Source organism: Tyto alba, unplaced genomic scaffold (assembly GCF_018691265.1).
Source record: "Tyto alba isolate M040663 unplaced genomic scaffold, T.alba_DEE_v4.0 Super-Scaffold_2, whole genome shotgun sequence".
In the NCBI taxonomy this organism is placed as follows: Eukaryota; Metazoa; Chordata; class Aves; order Strigiformes; family Tytonidae; genus Tyto; species Tyto alba.
Window position 1 is genome coordinate 47,321,158 of NW_024881282.1, and position 19,721 is coordinate 47,340,878.

Below are 19,721 nucleotides of genomic sequence, written 5' to 3' on the forward strand. Positions count from 1 at the left end.
CTTACATAAGGTCATTTGCTCTCATGAGCATTACATTCAGAAACAATTTCTTTTAAATCTCCATTTCAATGCATCACGAATCACTTTCACTTAACAAGTGACACAGCTTAGAATTGCATGAAATTGCTTCCAAAAGGGAGCAAGACATCTTTTGAGGTATTAACTCATTTAGCATTGCATAAATCCTTCAGACGAACCACTGAAATCTCAGATGCTCTCCTCAGCGTCATGTCCAGAGATTGGTATGAGTTTGAGAAGACCAAAGAAGGCTCTTGGCAGTTCTCATACAGCATGAGGAAAAGACTTCTCACTTTATTTGCTTCAGGTGTATTGCCTCCAGCATTCACTGTATATCAAAACCACCTACAGACTCCTAAAAATAAGACTTTTTATCCATAATCTTACACTCCACAATATGCAGCCACGGACTTAGGGAATTTTTGTAGAGGTTTCTAATTCAGTCAACAGATTTGTATCATGATTATATGATTGGATTTAAAAAAAAATTTAGCACTGTCCTTCTAGAACTGCCCCTAGTGCTTACAATCTTATCTCATTTATCATCAGCAAAATCCTATACAACATTTATTTATGGTTGTGACTGTTCTGTGAGTGTGGTCTACAGGAAGAGCAGTATAGCTGATGATGCTTGCAGGACATTTCAGTACTGAGGGCACGAGGTACTTATGGTCCTTCCAAGACACCAACTTTTCTCCTCACATCCTCTATTTCCTCTTAAGAAAAAAGGATGTAGAAAGAATACAAATATCTTCCCCTATAATATTTTGTTCTGTTAATGCATACAAGAAAGAAAAGAACTGAAAGGACTGAGTTCATATTTGGTCCCTTACCTATTGTCATCCAAGTCTAATTACTATAAATCCTTTACTATAACACCTTCTTGCTCTTATTGATGATAACAATTTGCCTAATGATTTCAGCAGGAGAAAAGCAGGACTTCGATGAAGTAACTCATTTAGGTACACACTGCATTTTTTTAAAGTTTGGCAGCAATGAAGTAAAAAGCATATTTCTCTTAATTGTTACCAGGTAAGTAACTGGGGTTCTGTAAGACCGACCTCAGCAATGACAATCTAAGTAGATACTAAATTACTAGTTACATACATTTCTTCTGGTTCCTCCTTTCATACTTAACAGTGTTTCATTACAGATCTAAGAGCCTCATTAGCATACAGGACAAAAGGTGTTGTCACACTCTGTTTTGCTTTTCATTATTAAAATAAATTAATGATAGTTCTTGAAATTTGTGAAGGATTATCACTCCCAGTGGTCTAAACATATTAAGCTATCTTCTTAGTGGAGAACAATAAGGCCACATCAGCAAGACTGACATTTATTTCAAACACCTACTCTAAAATCTGCAGTTAACAAGGTCAAAAAGCTTTGGGTGAATTATGGGACAAGAATTCTTAAGATGATTTGCAGCAGGGATTTATTATGAAACCAAAATTGTATTGTCAGGAGGAAGCAGATATGTAGTGTATATGAGCAAAAAACAGTCCATCTACTTTACATGCTGTCAAGTGTTAAAGGCAGGAATGATTCACAACTGTACAAATGTGCAATTCTGAAACTGTAGGAATTATTTCCTCTCGTGTCAACCTTTGAGAAGAAATAGCTTAGCATATAGCTAAAGTGTGGAAATAACTAGTTTCTTCCCCTCTCTAAGATAGGAAAGTGTTACCCTATGTTCAATTAGACTTACTTTGCAATGAATAACTGGGATACATAAGAATAAATTTGCTGGAAATGGATCAGACCATGCATTTTAAACTTGCCCACAAAGGGTTCCGTTGCTGAGATTTCCTTTGCTGTCTTCCAAGCAATGGAGGTTCCGCAGGTTTTTTTTTTTTAATTCTTCTTACACTCTAAAGTTGTAGGGAACCTTCTGTGTAACTACACATGCCCCTTGAAAAGCTGTTGTAATATGCATCAGGAGCCAAGATAGTGCTCCAAGAGGCTAGAGGACAGCATGGAAATGCAGGGTTGGGTGAAAAGCACATCCTGAACTCCCCCCAAAAGAAACACTGAGAAAGCTATAAGGAGGCTTCTCTTATCTGTAGATCTTTTCAGATCTTTGGCCTCATTCGATGTGTGTTGTACAAACTACTATGACGCCAGGCCTAAGCATGTTCCCTGCTTTTCCATATTGTTATACTATTGCTAAATAATCTAGTAATTAATCTGAAACACTTCGTGGCAAGCAGCAAAGCAAATTCTCTGGAAGTCCTGCTTCACCATTTCACCAAAGCCCTGAAGAGACAATCTGGGGAAGAAGGATCCTGGGGTCCTGATACTGTCAGGGCAGGCATGGAGAGACTGAGAGGTGGGTGAGTCACCTCATTTGAAAACCAGTCCATATCTAATTAGTGAATGCTTGACACAGACCTGGAAGATATATAAATATTGCTGCTCTGTTTTACAGGAATATGGGATAGAAGGGGACAAATTCTGCTGTGCTATAAAAAATGCCTTTAACCAGTTGATTAAAGGCAAATTAGGCAATGATATGCTGTGACTGTGCCTTATAAAGTACACCTTATGCCCCTGCTCATTACAGTTCCAGTTTACCTGGAACAGAACCCTTATATTTGCTGTTTTAGCCAATGCTTTACAATTCTGTTAAATTTCACATCCACAGGCTGTGTTTTCTTGGAACACACGATCAGGTACACTCCGGAAACCAGAAAACATATATCATGTGAACATGGGACAACAGAACAAGTGAGGTACAACTATAGGTGTATCAAAGCATACATTGAATTTTCTCCTCCCAACGATCCGTTCTTTTACACTGGTAATTTTTACTGGTGGAGCAGGTGAAGTAAGGGGGATTTTTACAGCTCCTGGTAGAGCAGAAACTAAAACCAAAATCAATAAAATGAGTAATATGGAGGAAAATTTCTGTGCTCTGCATAAAACTGGACTCATCAGTCTCTAGACTGATTGCATGCTGAGCTGATAAACTTACTGAACATTCAAAAATATATTCTTAACAAGAAAATGAATGTTATTTACAGGTGTGCTTCTCTTCAGGATATCTGGTGAATTTGGGAATCATATTCAATAAGAGTGAGGATGTTGTGCTCTTAAGATGACAATACTGCTCTGTATATCATCTGAGAGTACCATGTGTTTCTTGTCACTGCTTAAAGCAGTCAGTCCAGAACACATTATTTCTTTGCACTTTATGCTTTTATTATTTAACAAAAATAAACTTTGTCTTTCCCTCTGAGTGGATGTCACTTGAATATAACCAGAAGAGCCACAACTGATTTTGAACTTGAAGGAACCTATTACATAAATAAAGTGCACTTTGGGGTTTCCATATTGACGAGTTAAAAGAAAGACATTTTCAAATTGATGCATGGTTGGGAATGCTAATGAGTAGTCTTGGACATATGACTAAACAGCAGCGTTAGAATGCTAGTGAGTAGTCATGTTCCCCAGGCTGTGTCTGACAAACAATAGCCAGCAATTTTATTTTTATCACAAAAGCTTCTTCCTCTGTATGTGGCTTTTTTCTTTTTCTTTCTCTTTTTCTTTTTCTTTTTTTTTCTTTTTCTTTTTCTTTTCTTTTTCCTTGTTTCTTTTTCTTCTTATTTTTTCTTCTTATTTTTTCTTCTTTTTCTTTTTCTTTTTCTTTTTCTTTTTCTTTTTCTTTTTCTTTTTCTTTTTCTTTTTCTTTTTCTTTTTCTTTTTCTTTTTCTTTTTCTTTTTCTTTTCTTTTCTTTTTCCTTTTCCTTTTCCTTTTCCTTTTCCTTTTTCTTTTCCTTTTCCTTTTTCTTTTCTTTTCCTTTTTCCTTTTCTTTTTCTTTTCCTTTTCCTTTTCCTTTTCTTTTCTTTTTCCTTTTTCTTTTTCCTTTTCCTTTTTCCTTTTCCTTTTTCTTTTTCTTTTTCTTTTTCTTTTTCTTTTTCTTTTTCTTTTTCTTTTTCTTTTTCTTTTTCTTTTTCTTTTTCTTTTTCTTTTTCTTTTTCTTTTTCTCTTTTTCTTTTTCTTTTTCTTTTTCTTTTTCTTTTTCTTTTTCTTTTTCTTTTTCTTTTTCTTTTTCTTTTTCTTTTTCTTTTTCTTTTTCTTTTTCTTTTTCTTTTTCTTTTTCTTTTTTCTTTTTCTTTTTCTTTTCTGCTTCCACTAGATGAATATCAAAACAACCTATATTAGCACTAAATTTTGTGTTTATGGTCAGTCCTTTCATTAAAATATCTCTTAATTTTTTGTTTGTTTATTTGTTTGTTTTTAAGAGGTGGCAGCAAAAGTTAAGAAACATTCTGCAGTTTGTTTTGTATGAAATTGGGGCGAGGAACGGGGAAATAACTTCACTTTTACCTGGACAACTGATTTCTTAATTTTTTCTTCCAAACTGCACAGAATATAAGTCAAGATTGTTTACAGATATAAGTATTACATCTGTATTACAGATAATTCTCAAAATTTCAGGAGGTCAGGCTGGAAGAATGCATAATATTCTGAATATTTACACACATACACATATTTCTGAAACCACTGAAGTTTCCTACCTTCTGTAAGGTCCAATCTGGTTTATTATTGTTTTTATCTCACTACCTTTAAGAGCTGATGAGAGCTCAGCACTGTTAGTTACTCCCTGAGACTTATTAGGGTGATGTCTGAGATTGTCCTTCCAGGACTGTCTTCCTCACATATATTTGCCTTCCTCAAAAAGATGTTACAAGTCTGTAGGAACAAGAACACCCTAAGATGCCAACTACTGGAAAAGCCTAAAGATTTACATATAAAAGAGGTCATATGCTATAACAGATAGAAGATTTGTGATGCGTTTATATTCTTAGTGGATATGAAAAGACAGGAGCCAAATATGAGACTATATGGCCAAATATGATGTGCTAGTTAACACCAACAAATGAAGGTGTCAGCATGGAAAAAAAAGGATAGGGAAATTTAAAGATATTTAAAAAATTAAAGAGAGAAGTAATTGATAGCATGGAGGTTTTCCACTTCCTTTATTGAAGGAGCTTATATTGAACAAACTCCAGGGAATATATAAATGAACAAAGAAGAGGACAGACACTGAAGACAAAACTGCTCAGAGCACAACCAAGTTACAGTTTCTTGGTCTAGGGACTATCAGAAGGAAAAAACAATATCATCCAAGGTTAAAAGTGATGTAAAACTCCTAAGTGGCCATAACTGTCCAAACAGGAATGAATGACAGAGTAGTTCAATTACGCTGAACATAAATTAAACACATTTGTCAATGAGTTCTAATAGCAAGATACAATGACTTTTATGCAGGTGAAGTCTCCCGAAAAAGCAACTTCTGCTATGTATTGACTATAAATTTGAATAATATCCTTTTGTTAAAGATTCTTTCAAAAGACAATGTCACCTTGCATTTTTCTTACAATGGGCAATATAATGAGACCCATCAGTTCTTCTAAAAATAATATCTATGCTTTGCTATCACAAAATGCTATCAACAATGTGGTTCTTTAAATATGTTATGTAAATATTTTCCAAATTTATTTCTTTGTATACAAATATATACACATTTTATGTGGCTGAATATGATTTTACAGACTATTAAAAATTTACACAGCCAGTATGGCACTCCTGAAATCCATGTTTTAGTCATACTAAAAATGGTCATGTTAAACAGTCTGTTCAAAATGGTCATGCTGATGTATCTAACTTTATTGATGTTGTCTTATGATGTCAGAACTGCTTGTGCTAGTCTCTTTACAGCCCAAAAGGACAAGTTCCTTTTGTCATCATCCCATTACTTTTTAAAAGAGATTTGACAGGCTTAAACATTCTGGCTATCTAACTCCTGATTGAGAACTGAACTGCACTGCCAGATAACTGCTTATCTTCATGCAACACAGTAGTCTAAAAATTTAACAGGTTGCTGATACTAATAATTGCATCTGATGAAGCTGCAGCCCACAGAATACACCGTATTTTATTAGAAGACTGTGTCTTCTGGATAGATACTTTCTTGTTTGGGAACTACCGTGTCACTGTTGAGCTATGAGAGTGTACAGGTACTGCGTACACCTACATCCATATCCAAGGCTTCCTGCCTTAGCTACATTGCTTTTGTAGCATGATTCTCCTTGTTACTCAAGAAAAGGGAGGGTGAGCACAAGAAATGGCAAGGTAGGAAACTGTTGCTCTTGAATTACTAACTACCATAAGAGTTCGCTGGAATTACTACTTTAAAATCCAGTTAACATAAGCTCTGTGGTCCAATGATGTTAATGTTAAAGTATGGCTATTTCCTAGCCATTACTATTTTTAAGATGTCTAATTCTCTATTTCAAAGCATCAGACGGGATGTATTTGCTTCGGCCATTAATAATGACTAACACTAAAGCAAAGAGACTAAAGGTTTTAAATCATAAGACCTGAAATGATATTTAGGAACAGTAGAAAGTTCAGGTTTCACCCCTTTCAAAGGTCAAATGAAATAAAAAGAAGACAAGGCCCTGAACTTTTATTAAAGCAGTAAGATCTTGCGTTTGTATATTGTCTTCTGTCTGAGCACTGTACAAACATCATTAAAAGTTCTGCAAGCCTCAGAGTCTCCATTTTACAGGTAGGAGAAAGTGAGGAATAGAAAAAATTATGGGCTAAACGCTCAGCACTGCCACTTAGATCAATCTTAGAAAGTGTTGCTTAATTTATGTTATTATAGAGTAATCAAAATTCCCAATAAATTTACAGAAGAGATGAATAATCCAGTACTAATGGAGCCAGATCCAGAACTCCTGAAAATGCACCTTTAAAAATTAACTGTCTTGCTCTCAGTGACACATAGGCAGTAGTAGTGGCACTAGAAAGATATATTTGAATTTTTACCTCAGGATTTACACATAGCAATGATTCAGCAGAGAGCAACCAGTGGAATTGCTAATGTGCCCTTTGTACATATAGAGACAAGATAAATTTACGGTTTCGGTTTAGTTTCTTTAGCGCAAAAATCAGTCTTAATGTGGCTTATTATGAACGGTCAACCACTTTGAAGCTAGGTCACTTGAAACCTACCTAGACAGTGGGGAAGTCCACCAAGCCATATTTTGGCTTTTATTCTGTAAAACATCAGTACTTTAATTCTGCTTTTTAACTGGTACACAGAGCTCCCTTACAAACATCTTTTAAATCTAGTTCACAGTTGTGTTTTCTGTTGCTAGAAAAAAACCATATGTCTGTACCATGTGACAGAACATTGTGTAGGTACACTTCAGCTACATCAGAGAATGCATGTCCATTAGTCTGAACATAAGAAACGCCCAGTGCATCAGAGCAGTGGCCTGTCTAGTTCTCTTTTCTCTCTGGCACTGGGAAAAGTTATTTAGGAAGAAAATGCAACCCTGGCCATTCCTCTTGGTTGTCTCCCAGCATGCACAATAATTGGATGGCTGTTGCTAGAGGATGCATCCATGACTGTTCCCCTTTAGTATCTGCTTATTCATTTTTGACCATGAATTTATCGAATCTCTTCATGAACCTGATGATGCTATATGCTTCTACTGATTTTCTGCTAGTTTCAATGAATACCATCTAGTTCTTGTACTGCAGAATTTGTTGAATTATAGTCTGCATTCATCTTACTCAGCAGCACAGTCATGTTTTCATCATAAACCCCTTCAGTTTTTTTCCTCTCCAACTGGGAAGTTATAGCCTGTTTTGTCTCTTTATGTAGGCACCTGCTCCATCTATTTAATCATTTTAGTCACCCTTCTCTAGAACTTCTGTAGCTTCTTGCCAGCTCGATTAACATGCGTTGCTAGGCTAAACTAATCAGCTCAACCTGGGCTGGGTTGGGCATCCCTGCTCTGCTTTTTTGTGTGGTGTAGTCCTTCTACTGAAGTGTGATTTTACATCCACTGACTGCAGCAGTAAGACTGCCCTACATTTCCATCCATTGAGATCAAAATAGGTACAGTAGCTCCCATTGTATGCAGAAAAGTTTCTTCCTTTTAACTGAAAGAATAGGAATAGAACAGGAAGCTATTTCGTTATGCTTTTAAAATGGATTTGGAGATGCTGGCAATCTCCAGGAAAGCTTATTTTTTACCTCCTCTTGTGCCAAACTTCACAAAATTACTGCTTGGCCACGCATAGATCCCGCACAAAGCAGCTTGTGCATTGTCATTGCCTGGTTTAAATCAAGTTTTAAAATATAACTTGCAAATAAAATCCAAATTCTTAAGCCTGTCTTTCATATATAAAAGTAACAGTCCTTTTATTTTTTCAGTTGTCTTTAAAAATTGATGCCTCTAAAAATCTAAGCAATTTCCATGTCCTACAAATATGAAGGGATACAGCAGTTTCATTAAACAAAATTATTAACCCAAAGGGTTCGGAAGAAGGACAGAAATAAGCTGATTATTGACTCATTTAACTAAATAGGTGCTGCAACTCCATTCTGAGGCAACTGTATTAGTGACCTGATTCTGTTACAGCTTTTACAGCTGTGTTAGACAAGTGATAGGGATTTTATCTCATCATTTAGAAGTCACAAATTCTTACCCTTCTGTGCCACCAACTCCTGTGTGACTATGAGCATACTACTTAGGCCACAGATTTTTCTAACAAAATTCCATGGGAGTAAAGCCCTTAAATAAATTTTTGAAACGTCCTTGGTTTCCCTAGGTCTACAATCTGTTCCTATAATGGAAGCATAGTATTACTATGTGTATTACCCAAAAGCATGGAAGATCCAGGGTAACTTCATGTCACTCAATTTCAGAGGTAAAAAATTTAGACATCTGAGTGATCCAAACACCTTTCTGTTCAACCAGAATAGTAGGGTGCCTTCGGCAAGTGAGTTGTCTGATCTATTTTGGAATATATTTATGCTGTCATGTAACCTAGGTTCCTGGTTTGTTGCCGGGTCCTGATCATCCACATTGTTAAAGAAGGGGTCCTCTGGCCTCCTGGGGTCTCCTTGGAGTGAATCCAACAGACAAAAATCTGAGTGTGGCTCTAACAACTCCTTACCAGCCTTATTTCTCAAAGGCAATGGGGATGACCTTATGCCAGATATGGCATGTTCACTTTCCAGAGGTCTGCAAACCATCCCAAATCTTTCCCTCCAGGTATCATCCTTCCCTGAGCCTCATGGCAAGCCTCAGAGCATGCAACATATACTCCCACCATCAATCTATAAATACACTGCTCTGTGGGCCACTTATTTTCAGACACTTCAAAGTGAAAGACATGAATATATACAGCTGTAGATATATTCCTTGGGATTGCAGTCAGAGTACCAGAAGAGGCCTGGGTCAAGTTGTCTGCACTGTGGGAGTAACCAGCTGACTCTAGAGGAGGTTACTCAGAGGCACAGGGACAGAAATCACTCCTCGCTTTTGCCAGCCAGATTACACAGACGATTCCCTCAGTATCTCCATACACTCCTTGGGCATACTCGAGTGCTTTACGTAGGAGATTTAGGAGCACTTTAAAATGTCAGGTAGGCCAAAGTGCAGTGGTGTATGCGTTACTAAAGCACTGTCTGTAATGTCATGCATCTATTTATTTACCCAAGTCCTTTTCCCAAAAGCTGTTGTTCACTAGAGTGTAATAATTTTGATCTCTTCATACTGTCACTGCTTCATGGTGAAGCTTGAAAATATCACAAGGCCAAATGAGATCTTAGTTTACCTTAAAACAGACTCAAGCAGTTCTAAGACAAATGTAGTTTAAGTACGGAGCAGAAAAAGGTCTCTCTGGAAAAAATACTTGGATCTCCGCCAAAGCTACTGCAAAGTTTGCCATTTCTCTATTAGTTCAATATTCAAGTATTAGACTGAATATGACTCTTGCTCTTCCTCACAAGGGCTACTTAAAAATGGAAATGACTACAAATTACCAGGTAATAATTTCTCTTGGGAGGCCTGCTATTTTTTAATCTTACTTACTTCTCTCTTCTATTTACACTGTCCTTCAAATGTTGTATTTGCTTAAGGCTGTTTATCCTCCATCATGAAATATCTGTGCTCTGTCTGTCAGACAAAAGTATTTGAAAGCAGATGAATGCAGAAGCCAAAAGGGATGTCTGTCTTAGCTGGCAAACCTGAAGGCTACAGCATTTATACCAGTTCAGGTAAATTGACCTTACGTGGGAGTCCTACCACAGAATAAATACAATATAGATTTTTCATAATCAGGATAAATAGTTGATTATTCCTTCAGCTCACAGGCAACATTTTACCCTTGGCACCTGTTCTGAACGAAACAGGGCCCTACTGAAGTAGTGAACTTTTAATAAGCACTTAAGCCATGAAGAAAAAAGCACATCTGTCCAGCACTGAAAGAGGCTGGAGATGCAAACGCAGGTTAAGAGAGCCTGTGGAGCATGACACATTGAGAACTGTCCTCTTGAAAGCCTGTAGAACTCTCCTTCATACAGGCAAGCAGATAAACCCTTTCATCTATGTAACTTCTATAGTCTTGCTTACATTTTGGTCTATTAATGAATTATCTGTCTATACACATATGCACAGCAAAGTGAGCCAGATCCTGTTGAAATTAGAATGTCTTCAGGACTTGGTACAACAGTGCAAAACTTCAGTAGTTCCTTAAATCTTCTGACTGACATGGAAGTATCTCTAACAGCTTTATACTGGAGTACTAAAATTGTTGAGATGAGAAAGGGCAATTTTGTAATTTTCTAGTTAATAGAAAACTTCAAGAGGGATGAAGACATATTCTATGAGGAAATAAGGATCAGATCATCCTTTCCACCACTACACAGAGAAAACAGCAAAGCACCACATCAGTGAGCCATTCATTCTTGACTGAACCATGATTTATTTTGCCACGCATTCCTCAACACTTGAAACCCATAACCTGGAAAGAGTGCAGCCCAGAAGAAACATGTCTGTCATAGTACTAGATCCCTCTGCATCCATTAAGGATTTTCTGTTTCACCTTGATCCACTGAAGTCGAGAGAGTTTCTATGAGTTGATAATGAGGGGGATAAACCAAGAAGAGGAGAAGAGCACCAAATTTATGTGGAGCTATAAAACATAAATCAATGCTTCAATGCTTTTTGGAGACACTAATCTATAAGTGTAATGCTATAGCCAGAAAGCTTTAGTTTTCGGTAGCCTATGAAAAAAGAGAAGGGAGAGAGGGTTTTTCCGGTTTGTGTTTATTTGCTTTAGGTCAGTGTGATACATTGTTTCTCAGGGAGAAAAAAAAAAAGTTGTAAATTCATATGAAGAGCCAGGCTGGGGTCGTCTGTTGTGCATTCTTTGCAGGGACAGCATTATTCTTATTTCCTTTCCTTTCTGTTTCATAAATATATGATGATTTAAAAACTGTAACATGAAAGCATTAATAAGGATTATGTGTAGGATAAAAAGGAGTGACAAGAAGTAAACCTCATCATATAGAAGGTGCTGAGTCTTAGGAATACCTAGGTCTATATTTCTTTTCTGCTGTCACAGGTAACTACTTGTCACTGGTCTCCCCTGAGGGTTTAGAAGGACTGGCCTCGTTCTTTCCTTAGAAATTGTGGTTAGATAAACAGCACATAAGGACAGTGTGTCAATTTGAAATTAATGACATTAAACCAAGGCTGAGCTGGACATAAAAGTCGTGTTTAGCTTTGAATTTTTATAAAATTGGTTCAGATTGTCTGACCTAAGCCTTGTTATTAGCACAGCTGAATTCATGGAGCATGTATTCAAAGCAGGCTTTGATATTGTAACTAAATTAAAATTGATTTTGTAATGGGAATATCTTGTATTTCTTCCTTAGTTAAAAATCACACTTCAAGCTAAATGACTTGGGTTTGACAAGTCAAGGAAATAAAATAGTTTATACGTGATGGCAGACAAGATCATAATGAAGAACTATATGGACACAAGAGTATCGATAAAAATAAAGAAAAATAATGTATTGCACACCACATACTGTTCTTTCCTTTGCAGTTGTGCCATTGCTAGGCAACTGAAAATGGATGAATAATAGATTTCAGATGTATATCTGTACACTTACATCAGGTTTCATCTGGAGGATTGTGAAAGGGATTTGTGAAAAACAATCATTAAGTTTCTGATCAGGGTCCAATATATCTTTACTGCCAATAAAGACAAGAAAATAGATTATTTCCAACATGAACAACTTTTACTGATAAACAGCACAGTGTACATGGACTTTTTAAAAAATGCAGCCTTCTGTTTAGTAATAGCATTTTCTCAAATTTTCATGATGTAATTTTTTAGTTGCCATATTGTGACATTGTACAAGCTATGTATCCCATAGTCAATGAAATAATCATTGGTGGGTAATCAGCATTTACATTTTAAAATATTAATAAAATTTCCCTCTATAAGGATTGTAAGTAGTTCTGACAGGTGGTAACACTTTTTACTTGAGTAAGTAACCCAATGACTTCTCCGTCATTTAAAATCCAATTATTCAACTCCTACTTCATTTTGTACATGCTTCAGCATTCTTATTTCTAGCTATGTTATAACATATAGTTCCTGCTACAGGAACATTAGAAGTAGCTGATAATTCACACTTTCTCTGTAGCCTGCTGCTCCTTAAAAAAGAGGGAAAAAAAGGAAAGAAAATCCAGTCCCTTGATAATTAGTACCCTTTGTCAAAGCTTCAGTTACAGTTTGATGAAAAAATATTCCTAAATGTCAAGAACCATGCAGTCTGATAAATATGGATGACATTTAAAAAGCAGAGGAGGCAGTTCCTACAAAAGCAGAAGAAGTAAAAAGAAATGTAATATGTATTTATGGAGAGAAATATTTTTTCTACCATGTATTCTCCTCATATATTGACTGTTTTGTACTCCTGGTTCTGTTTTTCATGTTGACTGTGACCCCTTTGTCTTATATCAAATGCCTCATCTGCATTTGGTAGTGTTTCTTCAGTGGAAAACAGTACATTTGAATAGCCCAGGCCTTTCCACTTGTGATCACTCGGTATAATTGATTGAGAAGACAAAGTCAGAGAACCCTCCAAATATTTTACTTCTTCAGCATTGCTTAAATTTAGCAAAAAATGACACCCTGAGAAAATGAAATGGCACGTCCTCATAAATTGCTAACTGTGATACAGATCAATCACAGCCCTCGGTGATTACTCTTTAAACAAGTCTGTCTCACAGGCAGATTCAAAGGAATTGACTTGCTGAACGTTAACAAACAGAAGGGGAAGATCTTTTGCTTCTAACAACTTTGAAAACTCTCTTGTTGGAAAGATTGAAAGACAAATCTTTTTTTGCAGGTTGATGTGGAAAGCTAGGTTCTCCATCTTGCCCATGCTAGGTGTGACAGTACATCCTACTACAGTCTTTGTTGAGACAGCACTCATTAAGAGAGCTGTAACAGAATGGAAGATTATTATGTAATAAACAGCTAATTGAAAAGCAATGTGCAATGAGAAAGAAATAAGTGAATGTGCTTTTCAATGATAGGGTTAGAAACGTGTGTCAGTGTGCCTTCAATGACAGTATGACAGACAGGGGATGTAATGACTTCACAATCTTCATTTCCTGATTTATCATCCTGCCAAAGGTGAGAACATCAGAAATGTAAATGCAGCTGAACAAGTCCCCATCTTACACAAACAGCATTGACGAGGTCCAGGTATCACCACCACCTAATTACAATACCTCCTCTGACTTATTTTTCAAGAGATGGCAGTAGAAACAGCCAGGTCCCATGCATACTGTTAACAGTAGCTTAACTGGACTACACTGCCCAGTGAGTGACTGTCATGGTAGCCCTTACTCCCTGAGGTACCCTGCTCTCTGTGAAGTGCTCAGCCAAGACTACCTTTATCTAACTTCAGAAGGGATGAACAAAAACTAGCCTACCATACTGCAAAAATATAATGGGAAATTTTATTTCTGGACCAATTTTATAATGTCCAAGTCTATGTTTGACCTATTTATGGGTGTAAAATATGTGCCTTTCCTACTTAATTTGGAATGTAAAATAAATACCTCCCAAAACAGTAATATATAGCAAATTTATCTCATCAAAACGCACTTCGTTTTCATATATGATATAACAGCCATGAGTTTCCTTTATCATTTGAAAGCTGTTGGACAGCTCATTAAAATTGCTGTCCTTTGACCATCTCTAAGGCCTCCATCAGTTTGATGCATTATCTCAGGTATATCTCTCAACACTGACTACTTGGACTTGACAGTACTTTGCACTGCTGAACTACTATGGTATCAATTCTACTATAACAAGGACTGAGAGACCTGCACAAAAATTATGCTGGAGATCTGTTAATCAAGCCCCGGTGTCGCATCCCTAAACCCATGAACAGCTCAATCCACTTGGTACCAATATGCAGTTCATAAGGATTCCTTGTTCCTGAGCTTTCTGAGGCAAACATGCTTTTCAGATTATTGCAAGACTGTATTTGTCCCCAGACTTCCCGACTGATGTGTGCTGAGGGGAAAGAAGAGCTACTGTCATAGCCCTGTAGTTCTTCTCTGTGGACCTAGAGGGGTACAGACTGGCCTCAGGTAGAAAGAGGATGTCCTATTGGCAAGTATCTTTTAAAAGAGGGATTAATATATCAGCACTGAAAAAGTGCCCAAAAGCCCGTGAAATACAGTATATGCATATGTATGCATATTTCTCTAACTGATAAATGAGAAGAAAGATGGAGGAAGAGAAAAAACCATTGGCAGTATTGAGTTTGTGGGAAGACACAAATCTTCAAGCCCTCTCACAAGGCATATATCCAATCTTAGCCCTGTGTTTCTGAGAAAACATGGCTGTTCTGCCAGTGATCACTTAGCATGCAGAGGTGTGACATTTTCTTACAGTATATGCCATTTCATCACCTGCACTATGAGAAGGTCCTGAAATAAGGACACAAGCCACCAGTTTCAACTGTGCTCCTAATTACTGTTCCCTCCTGTTTCTGGTGAAGTCAGGGACATCTTTGCCACTGTTTTCGTGGGGACCAAAATTAGACCTTTTGTGACCAAGAGTCCTGCAGTTAAATAATGCATCCATATATTCAGGTCATTTTGTTTTCAGGCTCATTCACAGTATGGCTAGGTTAAATGTCCTGCAGCACAGACAAAATACTTTCAGGTTATCTATTAAAAGAATCAGTGATACATCTGCAGTCATACAGAGCTGCAACAGCTGTCCAGAAACCATGTGATTTGATATATATCGTATTTTAAGTCGTAACCTTGCTTATAAAAATTTTCTCTGCCCTTGTGCAGTCTTTTGTGCTGGTTGTGGGCTTTTGTTTTTTTGTTGTTGATTTCTCAAGTGAGGTTTACTTCTTGCACTGGACTGTTTGATATGAGTAGCACAGCAGTACCTTTAAATGGAATGGTAGTTATACAGAGGAAAACGTGGTGTTGTCATCTTTCCTCCATCTGGGAGTGCTTTGCAAAAATTGCTTTTCATGAAAAAAAACCCCATTGTATCTTCTTAAGGGTGTTGGAATTCAAGTAGTAAAAGATTAGACAGAAATTTATTTAAAAGATAATCCCTTTGTTTAAATATTCACATCCTTTAAAAATAATATAAAAGTAATGCATGTTTAAAAATTAGTAAAATATAACTTTTTTAGATGTAGTAGGTACTTTTTCATAAAACCATGTATTTGAGAATGAAAGCCATCTGATAGTTTTTGTAGCATTGTCATCTTTTTCTAAGGCAAATGTAAGAATATCTTTGTCTTCAGGAATAGCACTTCAGCATGAACTTTGAATCCCAAGCCCCAGCCATCAGCTTCTTCTTAGATTAGCTGAGTGCATTGGGTCTATTTAACCATTAGCTTTTATTGAAGGATAGATGAATATCAGTCCCTGAAGAATAGTGAATTAGCTACTGCCTTGTAGCAAAGCATTTTCTCTTTTCACTCTACAATAGGTCTGCTATAAGCACAGCTTTTCATAATACAACTAGCAAGTAAAGTGGCAGGTCTGGAGAAGAAAATGGAAATCTTTTGGAAAAAAAAGAGTCTAATGTGCAAAGGCTCTTGCTTTCATTTTAGTAACCTTAGAATAAGGTGATCTTTCCAGAGTAGACTTTTATGATAAAAGGATTTGACTGATGCTTAGCTGGTCCAAAAATATTCTTGTGAGTATTAAACAACATATGCTTAATAGCATATAGGAAAGTGATAACGCCTCTTAGGAAAAAAAAAAAAACACTCCAAAGTCATTGAAATGAGGGATGTGAAATATGAAATACCTGAAACCTGAAATAAAGAACACGAAAAACTTGGTAAAGAATATTTACAGTAAATTAAATTATGCATTTCTGTTGCTGCATCTATGTTTATCCCGCTTATTTTCCCTTATGCTTTCCCTCCATACGAGGCCAGATGAAATTACATCAGTTTAAGAAAAAAGATGAGTCAGATTTACTGGCTTTTTTCCTTTATTTGAAAATATCTCTGTTTACTTTGAAAGAAAAATATTAAGGCCATATTCTATTCTGTGTTAGCTCTCAGCTAAAGCTCATGCAGATCTTGGATTTTTTTCTTTTAAATTTGAAAGGATGTTCTTTCTAAGCTAACGTAAATAAATCTCTGTGTTTTCTTCAACAGAGAACTAACAGAAAGAGGCAGGAAAGGGGCTACAGATGCTGATGCCTCAGTCCCTGATAACCACAGTAATAAAAACCTTAAAGGCAGACAACAGATGCTGTAGACATAGGAAAAAAATGCTCTCTAGGCACTACAAATCCTTTCCCCACCTTTTAAGCATCATGGCCCTTCAAATGTAGTCACTTTGTATTTTAGTGGCAGTGGGCAACCGAAAGAGAAAAAAAGCCACATGATCGGTATCTTGTATTTGAAGCAGAGAAACATGAAACAGTCTCAGGAATATAGAGGAGTGCATTTTCTCAGACTCCAGCAATGATCAAGACAAGTGACCACATCCCAGTGACAGAAAAAAGGGTTTTAGAGGAAAGATGCAGGAAGGGAAAAAGACTGATGTCCTGGTTTTGTCTGTCCAGCAACTTGTCTCCACAAGTGACAAGCTACAATTTTTCACAACAAAAGTTACCAATGTACTAACTTTTCAAAAATCAACATGCAGATCTGAAAGACAGAGGAGACCGATGATTCAGGTGACCTATAACATGCCCAGGGATGCTGGATGAGTGCTCATGTAATATGAGAATTCTTTGTGGTGCTATATGAGATGCCAATTTCTGTCTCATTTTCTTTGGACATTCACACCACTGGCCAGTACCTTTGCTGGTCACTCCATCCTTTGCTTTTTGATGAGAACACTGAAAGTAGAACTCCCTCAAAGAAGACAAATTTACAGATTCATGCTGTGAAGGACATATTCTTTCTCTGGAGGTGAAGGGATTGCTCCTGTGGCACCCTAAGGGCTTGGTCATTTTCTGTAATCAACCTAAGCTCAAAGACCTAGGTTTAATCCACTTGACCTTCATGACCTGGGAATCTAAGAGCCCAGTCTAAGAGACCAATAGCTCTTTGGAAATATTTCACTTTCCGTTTGTAGATATACACTAGGGAAAACAGAGGCGGCTGACCTGGTATCATAGGTCAGTTCCTAATAACAGGCCATCTTCCACTGAGTGGATTATAAGACACCCAGTTCAAATGGGCAGGATCTGTCAGTAGATTAGAAATAAAAACTCAAGCCCACAAATATTCCATTTGTTCTGATTCATCTGTAATCTTTTCCTTTCCTTTTGTTCTGTCAATATAAAAACATGTTTACTGCACAAAAATGAAAATAGCAATAATCAAAAGGTTGCTTCTGTTCTATTTTGCAGTTTAGGGAAATACAGAAAAGAGTGCTTGCAGTTTCTTTCTTAGCTTTAGCTAAATCCATAGTTGAGGAGGTACAAAGTGCATCTTGCACAGTAGATATTAGACTATGATTAGACAAAGCCTGCATGTGGCAGAGAAGGAAAACCACAACTTAATAATATTTCAAGTGGCAGAACACAGAAATTTGAGTGTCCACTCTTGAAGACATTTATTTACATATATCATAGAGTGCTAAACTATATATGGAGGAACAGAACAGCATGCTAGTTAGAGAGATGGAGAGAAAAAGGAGTAGCTGTGTTATCCTGAGATGCTGTTTTCATCTAGCAAGCAGTCAAGTCTTGCTCAGAAGCTGCGCCAGCTCACCCAGCACACCTGGCTTCTCACCTTACAGAGCGTGGCAGCCCTCATCCTGATCCTGAACAGGATCTCTGAAGGAAACCATGTGGGGAGGTAGAAAAAGTATCTCAGATTCAGAATGGGCTCTGACCTGTGTTTAACTGATAGTGTAGAAATCTCTGTTGCATCATCCACTGAATCTAACCCATGCATGCATTAGAAGCTTTCTAAGGTTTAAAGACAAGCCTGAGATATTAAACAGTATATCAATATATCAGCCTAGGCCTTTCTCTGAACTAATGTTTAGGACTGGCCTGCTTTCCAGGTGAATGAAATCTGAGTTACACTTATCTACAGTACCAGAGTGAAGGGGAACCTTTAAAAATATAAGGATAAACAGAATATCACTGCCCAGGGAATTAGTATTACTGTATGGGAATGAGGCATCATTGTTCAAAAAGAGTTCAGTGCCTACCAGAATTTGCTTGTGTTGCCTTGTGACTGATTAAAACCCAGATAGTGTATGAAGCAGACCTTCTCTGGACACCAACACTGTGATTTTGGTAATTTCTGAGTGCCAAAAAGTTGTAGAACAGTCTTAACTCCATAAAGGCTCCAATGTCTACTTATTTCATCCTCATGGACAACCGAGTTACTAAGCCATGAGAAGATATCCGAAAGAGAAAGTTTAATTTCATAGAATCATAGAGTCATAGAATAGTCTGGGTTGGAAGGGACCTTGAAGATCATTTAATTCCAAGCCCCCTGCCATGGGCAGGGACACCTTCCACTAGACCAGGTTGCTCAAAGCCCCGTCCAGCCTGGCCTTGAACACTTCTACTTTCAAACTATGATACTGAGAGCTAAGAATATGTAGCAGTAATAAACAACAATCTTATTTTTTAAATTCTAGAAGCTTCACTCCCTTACACATATATATATGTTTTAGCTTGGAAAAAATGCAAAGACATAGAAATATTTACTTCAAATTGCAGTAGATTGATGTGGAGACTACTAGCCACAGAAAAATGATGCATTATCCTGTTCCTTCTCTTGTTTGGTGGCAGCCACAGGACCCAGCAGCTAAGTAGAGACAGAAACATTCCTAGTGACATCTGCCTCCTTGGCAGGTTCCTCTGGCAGCTCTGGAGTCATCTCTAAGCTTGTCACATGATTAGTTTGTTGATGGGCTGCCTACAACTCCAGATTACTTGATAAAAATCATTATAAAACATCAGAGGCACATGGAATTTTTTGGATCTGTATAATAATCCCTTTGTCCAAAACAGCCAACATTTTTGAGATTGACTACATGTTGGAAAACTTTGTTTGGGCAAAGTATATTTCAGAGATGTGACGAAACATGGGCAGATTTTTATAAGTACATTTTGGCTGTTTGTATCACTTGCCTCATCCATGAATTACTCTGAAGCCAGTATTTTTGTCTGAGAGCTCTGCTGCACAAAATACAGTCCACACAACATAATGGAAAAGCTTAAAGGGACTAGATGGCAGAGCAGCTAGAATAATCAAGTGACTGTGAAAGAACTAGCTACTATATTCATCTTCAAACTACAAAAGGCACTGGGTTAATCAAAAAGG